The sequence below is a fragment of the Nycticebus coucang genome, chromosome 16 (genome assembly GCF_027406575.1).
Source record: "Nycticebus coucang isolate mNycCou1 chromosome 16, mNycCou1.pri, whole genome shotgun sequence".
Lineage (NCBI taxonomy): Eukaryota > Metazoa > Chordata > Mammalia > Primates > Lorisidae > Nycticebus > Nycticebus coucang.
The window spans coordinates 47,308,204-47,326,841 of NC_069795.1; the positions used below are offsets into that span (position 1 = coordinate 47,308,204).

The window sequence follows — 18,638 nt, forward strand, 5'->3', positions numbered from 1 at the left end:
TCTATCAGTGTAGAATTGGTGAAAGCTTCCTGGGGAGCAGGGGGACATATTAGACTTAGAAAATAAACGGAGCCATGTGGTGTGATGGCTCAGATCTATAATCTTAGCACTCTGAGAGGCTGAGGCATTAAGGATTGCTTGAGGTCAGAAGTTCAAGACCAGCTTGAATAAGAGTGACACCCAGTGTCTACATAAACTAGAAAAAAGCTGAGTGTTGTGATGTACACCTGTAGTCCCAGCTACTCATAAGGCTGAAACAGGATCTCTTGAACCTAGGAGTTTGAGGCTACAGTTAGCTATGATACCACTGTCCTCTAGCTGGGGCAACAGAGTAAGACCTTGTCTCAAAAAAAAAGTACAAAAAACTTTCCCTACCCATCCCAACAACACCCAGATGACAGATGCAAGACTTGGTAAATTCAACCAGTGTAAGTAGATACAGTAGAAATTATGTGGTAAAACCTTAACTCTCAATGCATTCCTCCCCTATTTGTATGTATACTTTAAGTTCAGAAATTTGTAGGGGTTTCTGCAAATTAAATCCAAAGCTAAACTTGAGAGCAAGAGTGCTTGGTCTAGAAAGGGTGCGTCTCACCTGAATGATGTACAGTTCCTTCACAGAGCCAGAGGGAGACAGCAACAGAAGGATACATAGTCAATTAGTGTACCACAGCTGTGTGTGGATCTCCCTACCCACTCCACTGTGAACCAACAAGCAGCTACTAGGGTAATCATTTGGGGGAGCAAACAATGAGCATGCAAGCTTTGATCAGACTTCTCAAGGTTTTGTGTGTCTGGCCCACCTGGGAAGAAATGGAGTGTTAAAAGATAGTGTCCCCGATCCAAAACTTCACTAGCTCTATGTGCTTGAGTGAATTTTTACCTCTTGGATGCCTCAGGTTAGTCAAGTGTGGTGGCTTAATAGTACTTAGCTCATGAAGTTAGTGAGAGAATGAAATTAATACTTAGGAAGTATCTGGGATCTGATCAGATTATGTACTGTTGGTTTTATAATATATTCCTACTTCTTAAACTTGAGGAAATCCAATACATAACAGAGGCACTTGAAATAAAAATCATGTCACTAGAATCGAAGCAGAATCTTAAAACATTTTGCATCTTTAAGCAGAAGAGTACCTTATGTGAAACAAGAACAAGTGGTTCTAAGAGCAAACCTATTAGCTATTTTGGAAAAAATTCAAGTGAAGAAATGGTCTGAATATTCAAACACAGGTAATCAAGCAAGTGATCTAGAAGTAACATCAGATTTTTCAGCCAAACCAATAAAGAAGTGGTATTTAAAGTGTTTAAAAATAATGAGGTTCCAACCAAAAGATATAGTTGGAGCTCCAGGAGGAAAGAGAAGTTGACATTAGCCCATAGTAACATCAAGGATAAGAAATGTTATTTACAAAGAAAATAAAACTGACAGATTAATAACTTTTCAATACTAGCTTCAAATAGAAAATAAACATCAAATAGTGAAGGGGGAAAAACTCAGGGCAGAACAGACCTTTTCAGATATAAAATGATTAAGAAACCTTATGTAAGCTTATAACTACGGAAGACATTCACTATGAATTGTTTTAATGGCAAAGTGTGACAAGGCCTTCCACCTGTCTGGCTGACATTAACATCGTACACACATAGTACTTCATGCTTTACTAATTCTGGTGGGGCATGTCCACAGATGATAGTCAACCATGTAGTGTACTTCTTCTCTTCCTTTATACATTTTCTACAACTTACCTTTTCCTGAGAATTACTGCCACAGTGAGCTGCTGTCACCATTAGAGAATTATTAGTTTATAAAGCACTCTTGAATAAGTGTTCCACTCTTATTACTAATTTATATCCAATTTTATACTTGAATATTGATGGACATTCACATTAAAATCAGATAAGAGGTCACTATTCAATGTTTTTTTGAAAGTTCTCAAGCAGTTTCTCAACCGTGGTAATCTTGACCTTTTGAGGCAGTTTCTCAACTGTGGTAATCTTGACCTTTTGAGCCAGATGACTCTTTGTTGTGAGAAGCTGTCCTCTGTGTAATACAATATTTAGCAATATCCTTGACCTCTACTTACTATAGTATCTTCCCCAGTTGTGACAACCAAAAAACATCTCCAGGCATTGCCAAATGTCTCTTGAAAGGCAAAATTAGCATGCTTGAGAACTAGTATGTGCATACAATGCAATAGAGACACTAAGGAACCTGTTTGAAACAGACTGACTTATTTAACATAACTGGAACTGAGAAACTCTTATAACTATAATAACTTACGATAAAGTTTTATGTTACTGGATAGAGGATAAATACAAACCAATATTTCCTATATAGCATTAATAAATGGAAAAACATTTTTAAAGATATCCTGTCTATAATATCCACAATGAATAAAATATCTAGGAATTAGCCTAACAAAACAAGTTTTAAGCCTATATAAATTTTTCCTGAAAGATAAAAGGTTTTTATAATGTAAATAGAAAAAGAATAAATATGAAGATTATGAAGGACTAAAACAGTTTTGATCATAACCCCAATAGGATTTTGAAAGCTGGACCATTTAGTACTAAAGAATTGTTAAGTTTCACTTATGGGGAAAACAAGGGCATACACAGAAATCATTTGTCATTGGAAAATGCAAACCATAACACAAATACCACTGTATACATCAGATGGCTAAAATTAAAATGACTGCCCACACCATGTGTTGGCAACATGATAAAACAACTGAAGATTTCACACATTAGTAAGAATGTAAAATGGCACAACTATTTTGGGAAAAGATATGGCATGTTATAAAACTAAGTTTATACCTTACGAACCAAGAACATTCTGTTTATCAGATAAGAAAAATGGAACCATGGGATCACAAATTGATTTGTATAAAAATGTTTATAGTAGTTTGTAATAACTACTAATAACAGTCCCTAGGGCTGTCCACCTGGGACTCTAAGGTTGACTGCGGAAATGCTGTAGTGGAAAAGAACTGAATGGTGGGGGTGGGGTGGGGTGCCGCAGGTGTCTGTACCTCTCCACAGCAGAGACTTAAACCAGGCATCCTCAAACTTTTTAAACAGGGGTCCAGTTCACTGTCCCTTAGACCGTTGAGGGTCAGACTATAGTTTCAAAAAAATCTGAACAAATTCCTATGCACACTGCACATATTTTATTTTGAAGTAAAAAACTATAACTTAGAACTTATTCACATCCCTTCTCATTCCATCCTTGTTTTCTCAAGTTAACCATTGTTCAGATCTTTTCCTTGATGGAATGATTTTATATATTCTATGATTTCATGTGAATGGAACCATAAAGTATGAGTATACTTTTTCACATAGCATATCATTTATATTCTTCTATGTTGTTTTATTTGTAGTTCACTCCTTATTACTTAATATTCTATATCATAATTTGTTTACCTATTCTTTTTAAAATGTTTTTGTTTTTATCAAATAATTGTGTACATTGATGCATTTATGGGGTTCAGTGTACTGATTTGATATACAATGTGAAATAGTCACATTGAACTGATTAACTCATCTATCACAATTATACTCTTTTCTTAATAGTTTTAAAATGTACCATTGCATCATGCACATTAGGTGAGATGTCTCCAAATACCCTCCCTCCTCTTGCCTTCTCCCTCTTCTTCCCTCTCTCTTCTCTTTCCTTCAACTTTCTGGACTATAGTTATGTTTTATCATTCATATGAATGTGTAGGTAATTATATATTGATTTCATAGTAGTATTGAGTACTTTGGATACTTCTTTTTTTTCATTCTTGAGATACTGTACTAAGAAGAAAATAGAAACAAGATAATTATACTTTGAATAGAGCATCTAAGAGTGAACACAGGAATAGAAAAGAGAAATGACAGGAAACACCCCCAGGGAAGGAGCAGGAAGACTCAGCCTGTTCAGCCAGGATTGGCTGGATGCAGGAAAAAGGTAAGTGAGAGGAGTAGTGGCTCACACCTATAATCCCAGCACTCTGGGAGGCTGAAGAGGGTGGATCACCTGAGCTCAGGAGTTTAATACTAGCCAGAGCAAGAGTAAAAACCCATCTCTATAAAAAAAAAAAATAGAAAAACTAGCTGAATATTGGGGGAGCAACTATAGTCACAGCTACTTGGGAGGCTGAGGCAGGATGATTGGTTGAGCCTGAGTTTGAGGTTGCTGTGAGCTATGATGCCACAGCACTCTACCCAGGATGACTAAGTCAGACTCTGTCTCAAAAAAAAGAAAGAAAGAAAGTGACGGGACCCCCAAGACTCCACATTTTTGCCAAGGACTTGTACAATCCTACATACAGGAAAGTCCCTTGACCCTCATGGGCCTCAATACTAACACAGGGAGCTGCCTAAAGATTGCACAGAGGCATTGCTCTAGGGGGAATTCACAGTAAGTTCCACAGGATTCAAACCCTCAGGGACTGCAGCTTGTTGCCTTTCTGAGAATGAAGCCCCTAAGTATGTTGTGTCCTACCCTGGGGCTGATGTCAATGCTATGCTATCACTGCTAAGCCAAGGAGAGGGGAGAGGACAAATCTCTCTGCCACTTCTTTGAGCTGCTACAGAGATGTAAGCAAACCACATGCCCTGAAGCTAACAGGGGCTCTGCTCTCTCCAGGCCCAAGCCATAGCACAACCACTGCTAAGTGTTCTTTCAATAGCCTGGGGAACACCATACCCTTGCCTACCACAGCCACCATAGTGGCTTAAGGACAAATGCACCAGCTCATTATCATCCCTCTAGTACATGCCATCCAGAGGACTGGAGGTCACCCAGCCCAGTCCACCATGATTAGCACCTGCATATTCCTCCTGGGGGCTGAGTTTAAGCTGCCCCAACCTGCTGGTACCAACACAGCTGACACACACCACCAGTAGGCTACAGGACAGGCTAACTCAACTTGTCATAGCAACCACAAACAAGAGCACAGACGGCTTAGTTTCCAGTGAGTTGTTCCACCAATGATACTGCCATCACTGCAACAACAACAAAAATAAACAAATGGGACTTAATTAAACTGAAAAGCTTCCGTACAGCTATGGAGAGAACAATCAAAGCAAATAGACAACCTACACAATGGGAAAGGATATTTGCATATTTTGAATCAGACAAAAGTTTGATAACTAGGATCTATAAAGAACTCAATCCACACGAACAAATCTAACAATAACATATATCAAAGGGCAAGAGAGATGAATAGAACCTTCTCTAAAGAGATAGATGAATGGCTAACAAACATATAAAAAAATGCTCATAGTTCATAATTATTAGAGAAATGCAAATCAAAAGCACCCTGAGATAACACCAACCCCAGAGAGAATGGCCCACATCACAAAATCTCAAAACTGCAGATGCTGGTGCGGATGTGGAGAGAAATGAACACTTTTACAAACCTGGTGGGACTGCAAACTAATACAACCTTTTTGGAAGGAAATATGGAGAATCCTCAAAGAACTCAAGCTACACCTCCCATTTGATCCTGAAATCCCATTACTGAGCATCTACCCAGAAGGAAAAATATCCTTTTATCATAAGAACACTTGCACTAGACTGTTTATCACAGTTCAATTTATAATCACCAAAATGTGGAAACAGCCTAAATGCCCACCAATCCAGGAATGGATTAACAAGCTGTGGTATATGTATACCATGGAATACTATTCAGTCATTAAAAAAGATGGAGACTTTACATCCTTTGCACTAACCTGGATGGAAGTGGAACACATTATTCTTAGTAAAACATCAGAAGAATGGAGAAGCAAGAATCCTATGTACTCAATTCTCATATGAGGACAGTTGATGACCTAATACAAAGTGGAGGGTGGGGGAAGAAAAGAGCAGAGAAAGGGAAGGAGGGTGGGGGTAGGGGGTTATAGTGTGTGACTTTTGGGGTGGGACACAATTATAAGAGGGTTTACCTAACAGTTGCAATCAGTGTAACCTAGTTCTTTGTACTCTAAATGAATCCCCAATAATAAAACACACACACACACACACACAAAAAGAATTCTGAAAAGCAATTAGACAATTCAGGATATGAATGAGAAATTATCAAGGAGATAGATGCATTTGAAAAGAACCAAATAGAAATTTTGGAACTGAAGAACTCATTGAATGAAATGTAAAATACATTTGAAAAGCTTCAAAAAATAGTCTAAATCAAGTAGAAGAAAGAATCTCAGAGCTTAATCCAGTCAGACAAAAATAAATACAAAAGAATAAGCCAAGTCTTAGTAACATTTGGGACAACATAAAGCAACTAAATATTGAAATTATCAGTGTTCCATGGTGTAAAGAGAAAACAAAAGGGTTTTTTCTATTTAACTTATTTAATAAGATATTAGATAAAAACTCCCCAAATCTAGAAAGAAGCTTACACATCCAGAAACAGGAAGTTGAAAGATACATGAACAAATATAATGCAAAAAGTTCTTCTCCATGGCAGACGTGTGTTATAGTCAAACTATCTAAAGTGAAAGACAGAGAAGTTACTGAAAACAGCAAAATGAAAGTATTAGGCAAGAGAAAGAAATAAAAGGCAGCCATGTTGTCCCTCCTAACTTAACAACATGATCTTATATCTAGGCAAACCTACTTCACCAATAAACACCTGGATTCTATAAATAAATTCCGTAAAGTTGCTGTGTACAAAGGCAACACAGAAAAGTCAACTGCATTTCTATATTCCAGTAATGAACTAGCTGGAAAAGAAGGCAATCTCATTCAAAACTACAAAAAACAAACAAACAAAGACATAGGAATAAATTTAAGCAAGGTTGTAAAAGAGCTCTACAAGAAAAACAACAAAACATTGACAAAAGGAATTTAAAAGGATACAAAAAAATGTAAAGACATCCCATGCTCATGGATTGATGAATTAGTATCATTAAAATGGCCATTCTACCCAAAGCAATCTACTGATTCAATGTATTCTTTATAGAAATACTAAGGCTATTTTTCATAGAAAAACAATCTTAAAATTTATATGAAACCAATAAGCCCAAATAGCCAGAGCAAAGTTGAGCAAAAAGAATAAACCTGGAGGTATCACACTACCTTACTTCAAAGTATATTACAAGGCCATAGTAACCAAAACTGCACAGTATTGGTATAAAAGGAGATATATAGACCAAGGAAACAGAATAGAAAACCCAGAAATGAATCCACATATTTATAGCCAACTGATTTTCAATAAAAGTGTTGAGAACATATTAATACACTAGGGAATGGACACCCTTTTCAATAAATGGTACTGTAAAAACTGGATAACCATATGCAAAAGAATGAAACTAGACCCTCACCTCTTCCCCAATATAAAAGTCAACTCAAAATGGATCAAAGACCTAAATGGCAGAATTGAAAGGGTAAAATTACTAGAGGAAAATAGCATGAATGCTTCAAGATATTGATCTAGGCAAAGTTTTATGGCTAAAACTTTAAAAGCACAGGCAACAAAACCAAAAATAGACAAATGGGACTATATTAAACTAAAAAGCTTCTGTACAGCAAACGAAATAACAGTGAAGAGACTACCCTTAGATAGAATATTTCCAAATTTCTCATTAGACACGGGATTAATTTCCAGAATATATAAGAGGGAACTTCAACATTCAATGGTAAAAAGAAAAAAAAAAAAAAACATTAAAAAAGGGACAAAGCACATGCTTTGACACTTCTCAAAAGAAGACTTACAAATGACCAGCAGCTATATAAGAAAATGCTCAGCGTCACTAATCATGATGCAAATCAAAAACACAATAAGACATCATCTCACCCCAATTGCTGGTGAGGATGTGGAGAATAAGGAGCTCTTATACACAGATAGTGGAGATGTAAATTAATAAAAACTTCATGGAAAACACTATGGAGATTTCTCAAAAAACAGGACTTCCACATGATCAAGAAATCCTAATAGATGTTTATCCAAAGGAAAGGAAATCATTATATTAAAGGGATATCTGACCCCATGTTTATTCATGATAACAAAGATATGGAATTAAACTAAATGTTCATCAACAGATGAATGGATAAATAACATTGTATATACACAATGAAATACTAATCATCATAAAATAATAGTGGAATCATGTCATTTGGAGCAACATACATGGAACTGGAGGTCATTACGCTGACTGAAATAAGCCAGGAACAAAAAGGCAAATATCTAACACTCTCACTTATATATGGAAGCTAAAAAAATTTTGATCTTGTGGAGATTGAGAAAGAATGATAATTACCAGAGGCTGGGAAAGTTGTGAGGGATGAGGACAGAATGAGGAGAGCTTGGTTAATGAGTACAAACATATAATTGATAAACAATATAAATTAACAGGAAGAGTAAGTTTCAGTGTTCCATAGCAGAGTAGGGTGACAATAGTTAACAACAATGTTTGGGGTATTTCAAAATGGCTAGAAGAGAGGACTTGAATGTTCACCACACATGATAAATGAAATGATAAATACTCAAAGTAATCAATCCCCTAAGCACTCTGGCTTGATCATTCCACATCCTATGCATGTAACACATACCCCGTAGAAGTTAACAAATATTATGTATCAGCAAAAAGGGGGAGGGGGCAAGTAAAAATGTATAATGGCTCAAATATAAGTTTCTTACTCAAAAGCAATATGATGTCCTGAACAACTTGTAGGCCTCCTCCACAGAGCCATTCAGAGATTCAGGCCAGTGAATTTAGCATGTGATTTGCATGTTCCCTGTAGCCAGCAGGCCTGATGAGCATGAAGGAGCCATACCCAGGCATGAAGTCTTCATGGGCATAGCCCAGAAATTGTGTGTATCAATCTGCTTAAATTTCACTGAGCTGAACTGAGAGAGAAACTGGGAAAAATAATATAGCTTTGCCAGAAATAAAGAGGAAACATAGATGTTTGTGAGCAGCTGGCCAACTTGACCATACTTCTCATCCTAATGTTTTTTCACATTGATTGTCTTTGTTGATGTTTTATGGGTCCTTGTGGAGGTTTGTTGTTGTTTTGTTTTCCGGAGGGAAGTGCACGAGTCCTTAATGCATAGCTACACAACTTTTTACTTGTTTTTAATCCCACAAATGAAATTAATATGTACTATTTTTCCAGCACCCTCAATGGTCCCTATGTCCTCTCATAGTCAATATATAAGAATAGTCACTATTCTGACATTGACCAACTAGACACTGTCTATTTTTTTTTTTTTTTTTTTTTTTTGTAGAGACAGAGTCTCACTTTATGGCCCTTGGTAGAGTGCCGTGGCCTCACACAGCTCACAGCAACCTCCAACTCCTGGGCTCAAGTGATTCTCTTGCCTCAGCCTCCCGAGTAGCTGGGACTACAGGCGCCCGCCACAACGCCCGGCTATTTTTTGGTTGCAGTTTGGCCGGGGCCGGGCTCGAACCCGCCACCCTCGGTATATGGGGCCAGCGCCCTACCGACTGAGCCACAGGCGCCGCCCAGACACTGTCTATTTTTGAACTTGATATAAATGGACTTCTACAAGGTGTAGATTCTTGGATCTGCCTTATACCCCTCATTGTTAGGTCTGGTTTTCCATGTATCAGTAGTTTGGTTTTGTCTAGTCTTTTTGAGCATACTCCATTATATGAAAATATGATATATTTACCATTTCTACTTTCAGCAGACATTTGAATTATGTCTAGTTTTGAGTTGTTACATATGAAGCTATGAACATTCTTGTACTTTTTTTTTTGGTAGACATATGTCCTCATTTCCATTGGCTACTTTCCCAGAAGTGAAATTTCTAGGACATAGAGCATAGTATGTTTCACTTAAGTAAATCACTTTTCCGAATGATTGTAGCAATTTATCTTCTCATCAGAAATTTAAGAGATTTTTGGCATTTTCTGTTATTTTTTGATCTATTTTAATTTGACAATAATTTAAAACATATGTTAATGGAAAAGTTACAAGCTTTACCCAGACATTCAGAAGCTGGTTTGCACTTAGGTCTAGAATTATGTAGTTTGGAGCTGGCCTGCTGCTCACAGATAGGGGCCCTGTTATTCTCCTGTTAGAAACAATCTTACAGATCACCAGTATCAGATAAGGTCACTCTGAGATCATAATAAAGTGAGAAAAAGCAAGACAATTTAATAATTTGGTTTGAGCAGAGACCAAAACAAGATCACTGTGCAATTCACAAAATACAAACATCCCTTTTTTTGGTTAATATGAAGACAATTGCTTCTTCAACAATTACTTTATTCTCACTCAAGTCTGCTCTTGGTATGAATAAGATTAAGAAGCCTGATTACTGATGACCTTACTTCCTGACAAAGCAAAATCATACTTTCTTAAACCTTCCCCAAATCTACCCAAAGAGCAAATACTTTAACTAGTCTTTTAAATACCCACTGGTGGAGATGGCCTGCAGTTCCCCCACAATGACAATTCTTCCTTGCCATAGCAAGTGATAGATCCAATTTGTTCAATTATAGGTATGTTCCTGATGGCCACTGGCCAGAGGACAATGACAACATAAATTAATGGAATATAATGTAAGGAAAAAAACAGAAAATATATAAAAGCTTAAAACTCATTCTTCAAAAAATATAAATAATTGAGTAAACAAATGTCTAGACTGATTCTAGAAAAAGTAAAGTGAAATTTAATCAGCATTAGAAAGGAAGCTGAGGCAAAATTATCACTTGAACCCAAGGGTTTGAGCTTGCTGTGAGCTATGAGGCCATGACACTCAACCCCAGGGTAACTGAGTGAGACTCTGTCTCAAAAACAAATAAACAAAAAAAAAAACAAAATAACTTGGATCTTGGATTTTAATGTACAGATTCAAATCTCCAAGAATACCTTTTTAACTTTTGTTCTGCTCCATTCTTTTGCTTTTCCTATGATTGGATAAACTCCAATGTTTTATATTTTGAATTATTTTTTACTGACTTCTCTAACTTTCACTTCATCTCTTCTAAAAATAGTTTTGCTTGTTTCTCTTTCACTTTTCTAAAGTTTATACTCTCTGTGTCTTGCTGTGCTTTCTGTGGTGTCTATTTTCTCTTATGTTCCTTGGAATTTAATCTTTATGAAATGATTCCATCTGTCTTCTTTATTTCTTTGCTAAGTTCTACCAGTTACCATTTCACATCTTTGTCTTGACTGACCATCACCTGCCTTTTATTGGCCAACTCTTCCCTGAGATCTTGTATTTTATTTTTTTATTGTCTTCCTAGCTATAAATCCTTTATTCACGTTGAAATATTATGTTGCAATTTTCCCTTGCTTTGAAGCAATGCTTTTCTAGTGAGTTTCTTAGCAGGAAAATTTTGTGTCTATTTTCAGTTGAATTTTGCCCTTTTATTTTATCTTTCTTTGGATGTTCTAGTTACTTAATTACTGTCTTTATCATATATGAATGAGTTGGTATTTTGAAATTAGTAGGCAGATATCTTGCCGTGAGGGAAGGGACAGCTTTCTCAGTCTCTTAGTTCAAGAGCTTCCTGCTCTATTCCTATAATACATGTCACTTCCTGCTGTATTCCTATAACACCCAGGCTGGTGGGTTTGAACCCTGAACTTCAGATCTTGTTCATTAAACTCCTACCCTCAGTTCCATGCTTCTATAGTTCTTTCACTACCTTCAGTGAAGAACACCAAGGGATTCTGCTCCCAACTCCACTAACTTCCCTCTCTTTTAAGTAATGTATTTTTTTTGAATCAGTTCACCTCTGGGTGTCTCCTTACCCAACACATTCTAAAATGTCTATCTCTAACTCTCCCATTGCAGCTCCTGTCTTTAATTACAGAAGTTCTTGCTGATTATAAGGCCCTATTTTAGAAGACTGAATATTTACTATTGATTCCTCACATCTATCATTTTTAAAACCTTTCTGTGAATCCTGCACTTAAACACATTTGCAACTCTGTTGTGGCTTCCCACAGCAAAACTGCTAAGTTCACATGACAAAAAGAGTAATTATCCAGGATACACAAAAGAAGGAAAGTTCACAAGACAGAGCCCGGTAATAACAGATACCATGAAGCCACACAGTAAAGCATATGCTTCCTAGAAATGAGCAATCCCCTCTGGAGGGCAAAATCTATATCCTTTGTTTGTGTCTGCCAAAGAGGATCCCAAGAATGGGGTTAGGGGTGGCAGAAGGTCCCCCTGGGAGCAGTTAAATACATAAATGCAAAAATGCAAGGCTTCATAAAGAATCATGAAGATAAACAGAATTGGACAAACCCAGTTGATTTTGTCAGAACAGAAAAGAAAGATAAACATTTGAAAAATAAGAATCTCTTAGCATGGATTGTTATCCTGGCCCCTAGAGGAAATTCTGGCAAACAGTTGATCCAGAAATCCCTAACTCAAACAACAATAGTAAAATATACAAGGAAAAGAAGAAAAGCAAAGGATAACAAATAGCCTGGCATCCATCTAGAGTCTGCTAGTGAAAAAGGGGGAATAATTAAGCATAATTTTGAACACGTGAGGAATACGTCCCCACGGAACAAATGAAAACTATAAGCATTTCATTCTAACCATTCTTATGGGCACGTAGTTATGTCTCACAGTAATTTTAATTTGCATTTTCCTATGACTAGAATTATTTACAAAAATTGAATTCTGGCTTGGTGCCTATAGCTCATTGGCTAGGGCATCAGCCACATACACTGGAGCTGGTGGGTTCGAATCCAGCCCGGGCCAACTAGAACCAAAAAATAGCTGGGCTTTGTGGTAGGCCCCTGTAGTCACAACTACTTGGGAAGCTGAGGGAAAAGAATTACTTAAGCCCAAGAGTTTGAGGTTGCTGTGAGTTGTGATGCCACGACACTTTACCAAGGGTGACACAGTGTCTCAAAAAAATTAATAAATAAAAATTGAATCCTGTAGCAAATATTCAAAGTCTGGTACCAATGAACATTAGTAGTTTATATTTAAGCAACATAGCATTCAGATCTCCTAGCAAGGTTAACAGCACTACATAGAATCACATATGGAAATTGCCAATATAAAGACTTAATTTGTTTGCTAAACTTGTTATTTCTTAGAACACTACTGGATTTAGATAGTGTGTACTGTGCATTTGAGTTTATTCATATTTGATTTGTAAACATGAACCACTGTTAGTAGCAGACAGGGCCACAAATACACACTCACACCATGGCAACTGCTGCAAATAGGGCTTCCTGATTAGCTCCACCCTCCTTTTGTCCCATTTCCTGATACATCAGCCTTAACTTGTAACTCCATTATTTAATGTTTCCTGTTCCTGCTCTTATTTGACCGCAAATATATTCCTTTGAGCAAGTGATATCTCTATGTTAACTATTAGGCATTAATTATAATGTTTTGTAATTAAAGACATTTATCAAAAACATCTCTTAAGGCCTGCTACTGTGTTTGGAAATTATAATTCAACTGTTTAATAATGTGAGTTAGGGGCGGCACCTGTGGCTCAGTGAGTAGGGCGCCGGCCCCATATGCTGAGGGTGGCGGGTTCAAGTTCAAACCCAGCCCTGGCCAAACTGCAACAACAACAAAAAAATAGCCAGGCGTTGTGGCTGGCGCCTGTAGTCCCAGCTGCTTGGGAGGCTGAGGCAAGAGAATCGTGTAAGCCTAAGAGTTAGAGGTTGCTGTGAGCCGTGTGACGTCATGGCACTCTACCCAAGGGTGGTACAGTGAGACTCTGTCTCTACAAAAAAAATAAAAATAAAATAATGTGAGTTAGACTCAGATATTGCCAACTCATCAACGGACATAATGTTTAATGTCATGGTACAGTGGTCACTCCTTGGATCAGAGAAAAAAGAATCAAAGCTCACTCACTTTTTATTCCTAGAAATATACTTCAAATTTAAAAATTATTTTAGAAACTTGAATTTTTATAATCATATTTGCTTAATTCTCCCACACTATTTGAATCAATTTCAGTTACTACTGAAATACTCTACTCTTGATTCTCTCTCACGCTCTCCCCCATCCCCTTCATCATGAATTTTTTAAATTTAGGACCTTATTTAATGTAATATAGATTAATGGTATATTCAAACATTTTGCTCACAAATTCACCAAAGCTATTTTGTAAAAATAGGTCTCCATTGCACATTTCAAAGTTAATGTCTAAATATATATATATGTGTATTATACATGTATATATATGTATATATATGTATATATATAGAGAGAGAGAGAGAGAGAGAGAGAGAAAGTCTCATTCTGCTAACCTTGGTAGAGAGCTGTGACATCACAGCTCACAGCAACCTCAAACTCTTGGGCTCCTTGAGTGATCCTTTTGCCTCAGCCTCCTGAATAGCTGGGGCTATATGCACCTGCCATAACACCCAGCTATTTTTGAGATGGACTCTCACTCTTGCTCAGGCTGGTCTCGAACACTTAAGCTCAGGCAATCCACCTGCCTCTGCCCCCTAGAGGGCTAAGATTACAGGTTTGAGCCATCACACCCAGCTAAATATTTCATCATAGTTTTATAGTTATCAAGGACATAATTTTCAATGAATTGTAAAAATCAACATATAAAATGAAACAGTCAAATTATTTTAAATATATATGTTCCTACTAAGATATAGCCTAAAGATAAAAAGAGCTATAAAATATTTTAAATTAATTTCAGCAATTATATTGTTTTGGTGGTATTCTGAGACTACTCTGTGTATCACGTAATAAGACACATAAGTAATAATGTTGATGTTTTTGAGAACTAGGGTTTCCTGTGTAGAAGAAAGAAGATATAAATATGTAGTATATAGGATCAATGAGGTTAAGTAAAAACCCTGTAGATGTTGAATTGTCAACATCAGAATGATGTAACTGTCCATTGAAAAGACCTGGATGTAAGTGGCAATGAGCACTCCTATACCCTCATTTTGTTTGTTTGTTTGCTTCTTTTTTTGGAGATAGAGTCTCACTCTGACACCCGTGGTAGAATGCAGTGTTATCACAGCTCACAGCAACCTCAAACTCTTGGGCTTAAACATTTGTCTTTCTTTTTTTTTTTTTTTTTTGTGGTTTTTGGCTGGGGCTGGGTTTGAACCTGCCACCTCCGGCATATGGCACCAGCGCCCTACTCCTTGAGCCACAGGTGCCACCCATTTGTCTTTCTTCAGCTTCCAGAATAGCTGGGACTACAGGCATCCACCACAATGCATGGCTATTTTTAGAGATGGGGTCTTGCTCTTGCTCAGGCTGGTCTCAAACTCATGAGCTCAAGCAATCTACTCACCTCAGCTAAGATTATAGGCAGAGCCACTGCCAGAGTGCTACGAGGATAGGCAGAGTCACTGTACCAGCCATTACTTATTTATTAACTAAATAAGTAATAAACCTAAGACAACCAGGAAAATTTCAACACTGACAGAATATTTGATGATATTAAGAAATTATAATCAATTATTTCTAGGTATGATAATTATATCATGGTTATATATGAAATAAGAATCCTCACCCTTGTAGTCAGCCCTACTATGAAGCTAATTTATAGCTTTCATATGAAGGCTATAACCCAACTATAGCACAAGAATACGAGGAAAGGGCCAAGGGAGGGGAGGGAAGTGGGGAGGTTAGGGTGGAGGGAGGGTAATTGGTGGGGCCATACCTACGGTGCATCTTAGAATGGGTACAGGGGAAACTTACTAAATGCAGAATACAAATGTCTTCATACAATATCTAAGAAAATGCCATGAAGACTATATTATACAGTTTGATGAAAATTAAAAAAAAAAAAAGAATCTTCACACTTTAGAGATAGACTAAAATATTTATGAATAAAATAATAAACATTAAAAAGGAGGGCGGTGCCTGTGGCTCAGTGAGTAGTGCGCTGGCCCCATATGCCGAGGGTGGCGGGTTCAAACCCAGCCCCGGCCAAACTGCAACAAAAAAATAGCCGGGCGTTGTGGCGGGCGCCTGTAGTCCCAGCTGCTCGGGAGGCTGAGGCAAGAGAATCGCGTCTACTGCCCCAGCTGTCTACTCTACCCAAGAGTAGAGGTTGCTGTGAGCTGTGTGACGTCACGGCACTCTACCCTAGGGCGGTACAGTGACACTCTGTCTCTACAAAAAAAAAAAAAAACATTAAAAAGGAGAAAGTGTGGGCAGCGCCTGTGGCTCAGTGAGTAGGGCGCCGGCCCCATATGCCGAGGGTGGTGGGTTCAAACCCAGCCCCGGCCAAACTGCAACAAAAAAATAGCCCGGCGTTGTGGTGGGCGCCTGTAGTCCCAGCTGCTCGGGAGGCTGAGGCAAGAGAATCGCGTAAGCCCAAGAGCTGGAGGTTGCTGTGAGCCGTGTGATGCCACGGCACTCTACCCGAGGGCAATAAAGTGAAACTCTGTCTCTACAAAAAAAAAAAAAAAGAGAAAGTGAATAAACATGAAACAAGATAGGTTGTTATTGAAACTGAGTGATGAAGATTTGGGAGTGATGGATGAGAATTACAGCAAATAACAAAAACAAGGCAAGACTTTTAGATAGAGATGTACTCGGGCCTGGACGGTTGAGGTAAGGAGTGGTAGCAGAGAGGAGTGGAGGAAATGTGTCCCAGCCACCTCCTTCCCTGAAACTCTGGGACACCCACCAAATTCCAGGAGCTGGGCCAGGGCTAGGACCCAGCCCCACTTTCCAATCAGCAGCTTTGGGTCCTACTTTAGTGACAAGACCTGGACAACCAACACTTACCAGAGTGCCCCCCACCTATACCTCCAAGGCAAACAGGAAGCAGCAATGTGAACACTTTCAAGACACGCTTATAATTCATTTTCCTCTGGATATGGTGCCTATGGAAATTCATTTTATGGAAACTATAGCTCTTATAGTTACAGATATAGTGGTTTGGGCCATGACTGCCCCTGAGTAGATGATCTGCCGCCCTGTAGCAAGCTGAAAAAAACAGCAGAGGTCATTTCAATCCATCAGAGTACTGTGTATGCATTTGCCTCTGTCAGTGTGATGATGAATGCTAGCTTTTCAGCTACCTACAACAATTTCAGGGCGGTATTGGATGTAGCAAATCACTTTCTCAATTAAAAGTACACTTTACAGGGCGGCGCCTGTGGCTCAGTGAGTAGGGCGCTGGCCCCATATGCCGAGGGTGGCGGGTTCAAACCCAGCCCCGGCCAAACTGCAACAAAAAAATAGCCGGGCGTTGTGGCGGGCGCCTGTAGTCCCAGCTGCTCCGGAGGCTGAGGCAAGAGAATCGCGTAAGCCCAAGAGTTAGAGGTTGCTGTGAGCCGTGTGACGCCACGGCAGTCTACCCAAGGGCGGTACAGTGAGACTCTGTCTCTACAAAAAAAAAAAAAAAAAGTACACTTTACAAAGGTTTTCCAGGTTTTAGATTAGTTAGGATTATAAGGTCTCTTTACAGGCGGTTACAGCAGATGGTAGGTTTACGAAGAGGTTCTGAGAATGAGAATCTGTGGGCAGAGTGAAAGAACCATGGCTTACCTTAATGCTGAGGACAGAGCAGATAACTTAGCAAAATCTTGGTGGTATTCTTACTGCTTGGTGGTCCTTACCTCACCTGGAAGCTGCTGTCTACCCACAGTGATGAAGTAAAATGCAACAATTAGGCAAGTGGTGAGAATAACCATGTAGTTGCTACACCAGAATATGATTTTGCTGCTGTATCTGAAGAAGAAATTTCTTTCCAAACTAGTGATATGCTCAACTTAGCTCTCATAGTACAACAACCCACAGTATTTGGCTAGCTTCTGGCTAGTCTTCATGGTCAAACAACGGAACTTATACCTGTAAATTATGTAAAAATTCTTCGTAAAAGAAGAGGTAGGAAAATGATGGAATCCAATAAAATTTCCAAGCAGCAACTATCTTTTACCGACCCAACACTAATTAAAGGAACTACAAGTGCTGATTCTCTGGAAGAATAAGAAGCTGTCTTTGAATCTATTTTTGTTGAAACTGGTAAGTTTCCATTTGCACCTGATTCTACTGGAAAAGGTAGAGATAAACAAGATCTTTGATAATCTTTCATGTTTGTCTAAAGTGGAACAATACTTTAGAGTACTTGCTAAAATTATTTCTCTCAAAGAAGTTAATATACAATCCAAAGCAAACATTTGTTATTGGCTATTCCAGGTGTTTTGAGGCTAGAAATTATTAAAGCTATACACAAGGATGTTGGTCTTGTGCCCTGGTCACATTTTACAAGTTATTGGACCATGAGGACATTTCATCTAGATTTTAAGATTATGACAACTGGCTTCATTTTCAACTTATGTAAATCCCTAGCTTTGGCCAGGTGCAGTGGCTCCTAGCACTCTGGGAGGCCAAGATGGGTGGATTGCTTGATCTCACAAGTTCAAGACCAGCCTGAACATAAGTGAGACCCTGTCTCTACTAAAAACAGAAAAACTGAGGCAAGAGGATTGCTTGAGCCCGAGTGGAGGTTGCTGTGAGCTATGACATCATGGCACTATACCAAGGGCCACAATTTGAGACTCTGTTTCAAATAAATAAATAAATACTAAATAAATCCCTAGCTTTACTGGAAGAGTTAATTGATGAACTACAGAATGCATAGGGATCAGTAATCCTTTTTAAACTCCTGAATTCCTTTTGGAATCCTCAAAAATTGAGTGATAATATCAATATGAGAACCAGGCGAAAGATCTGATTTTT

The 18,638-nt window shown here is 38.2% G+C and overlaps 1 pseudogene; it reads left to right on the forward strand.

Annotated features, from left to right (window-relative positions):
• The window catches only part of LOC128567422 (peroxisomal membrane protein PEX13-like), a 31,524-nt pseudogene extending 13,544 nt beyond the window's left edge, over window positions 1-17,980 (forward strand).
• The last annotated feature ends 658 nt before the right edge of the window (window positions 17,981-18,638 follow it).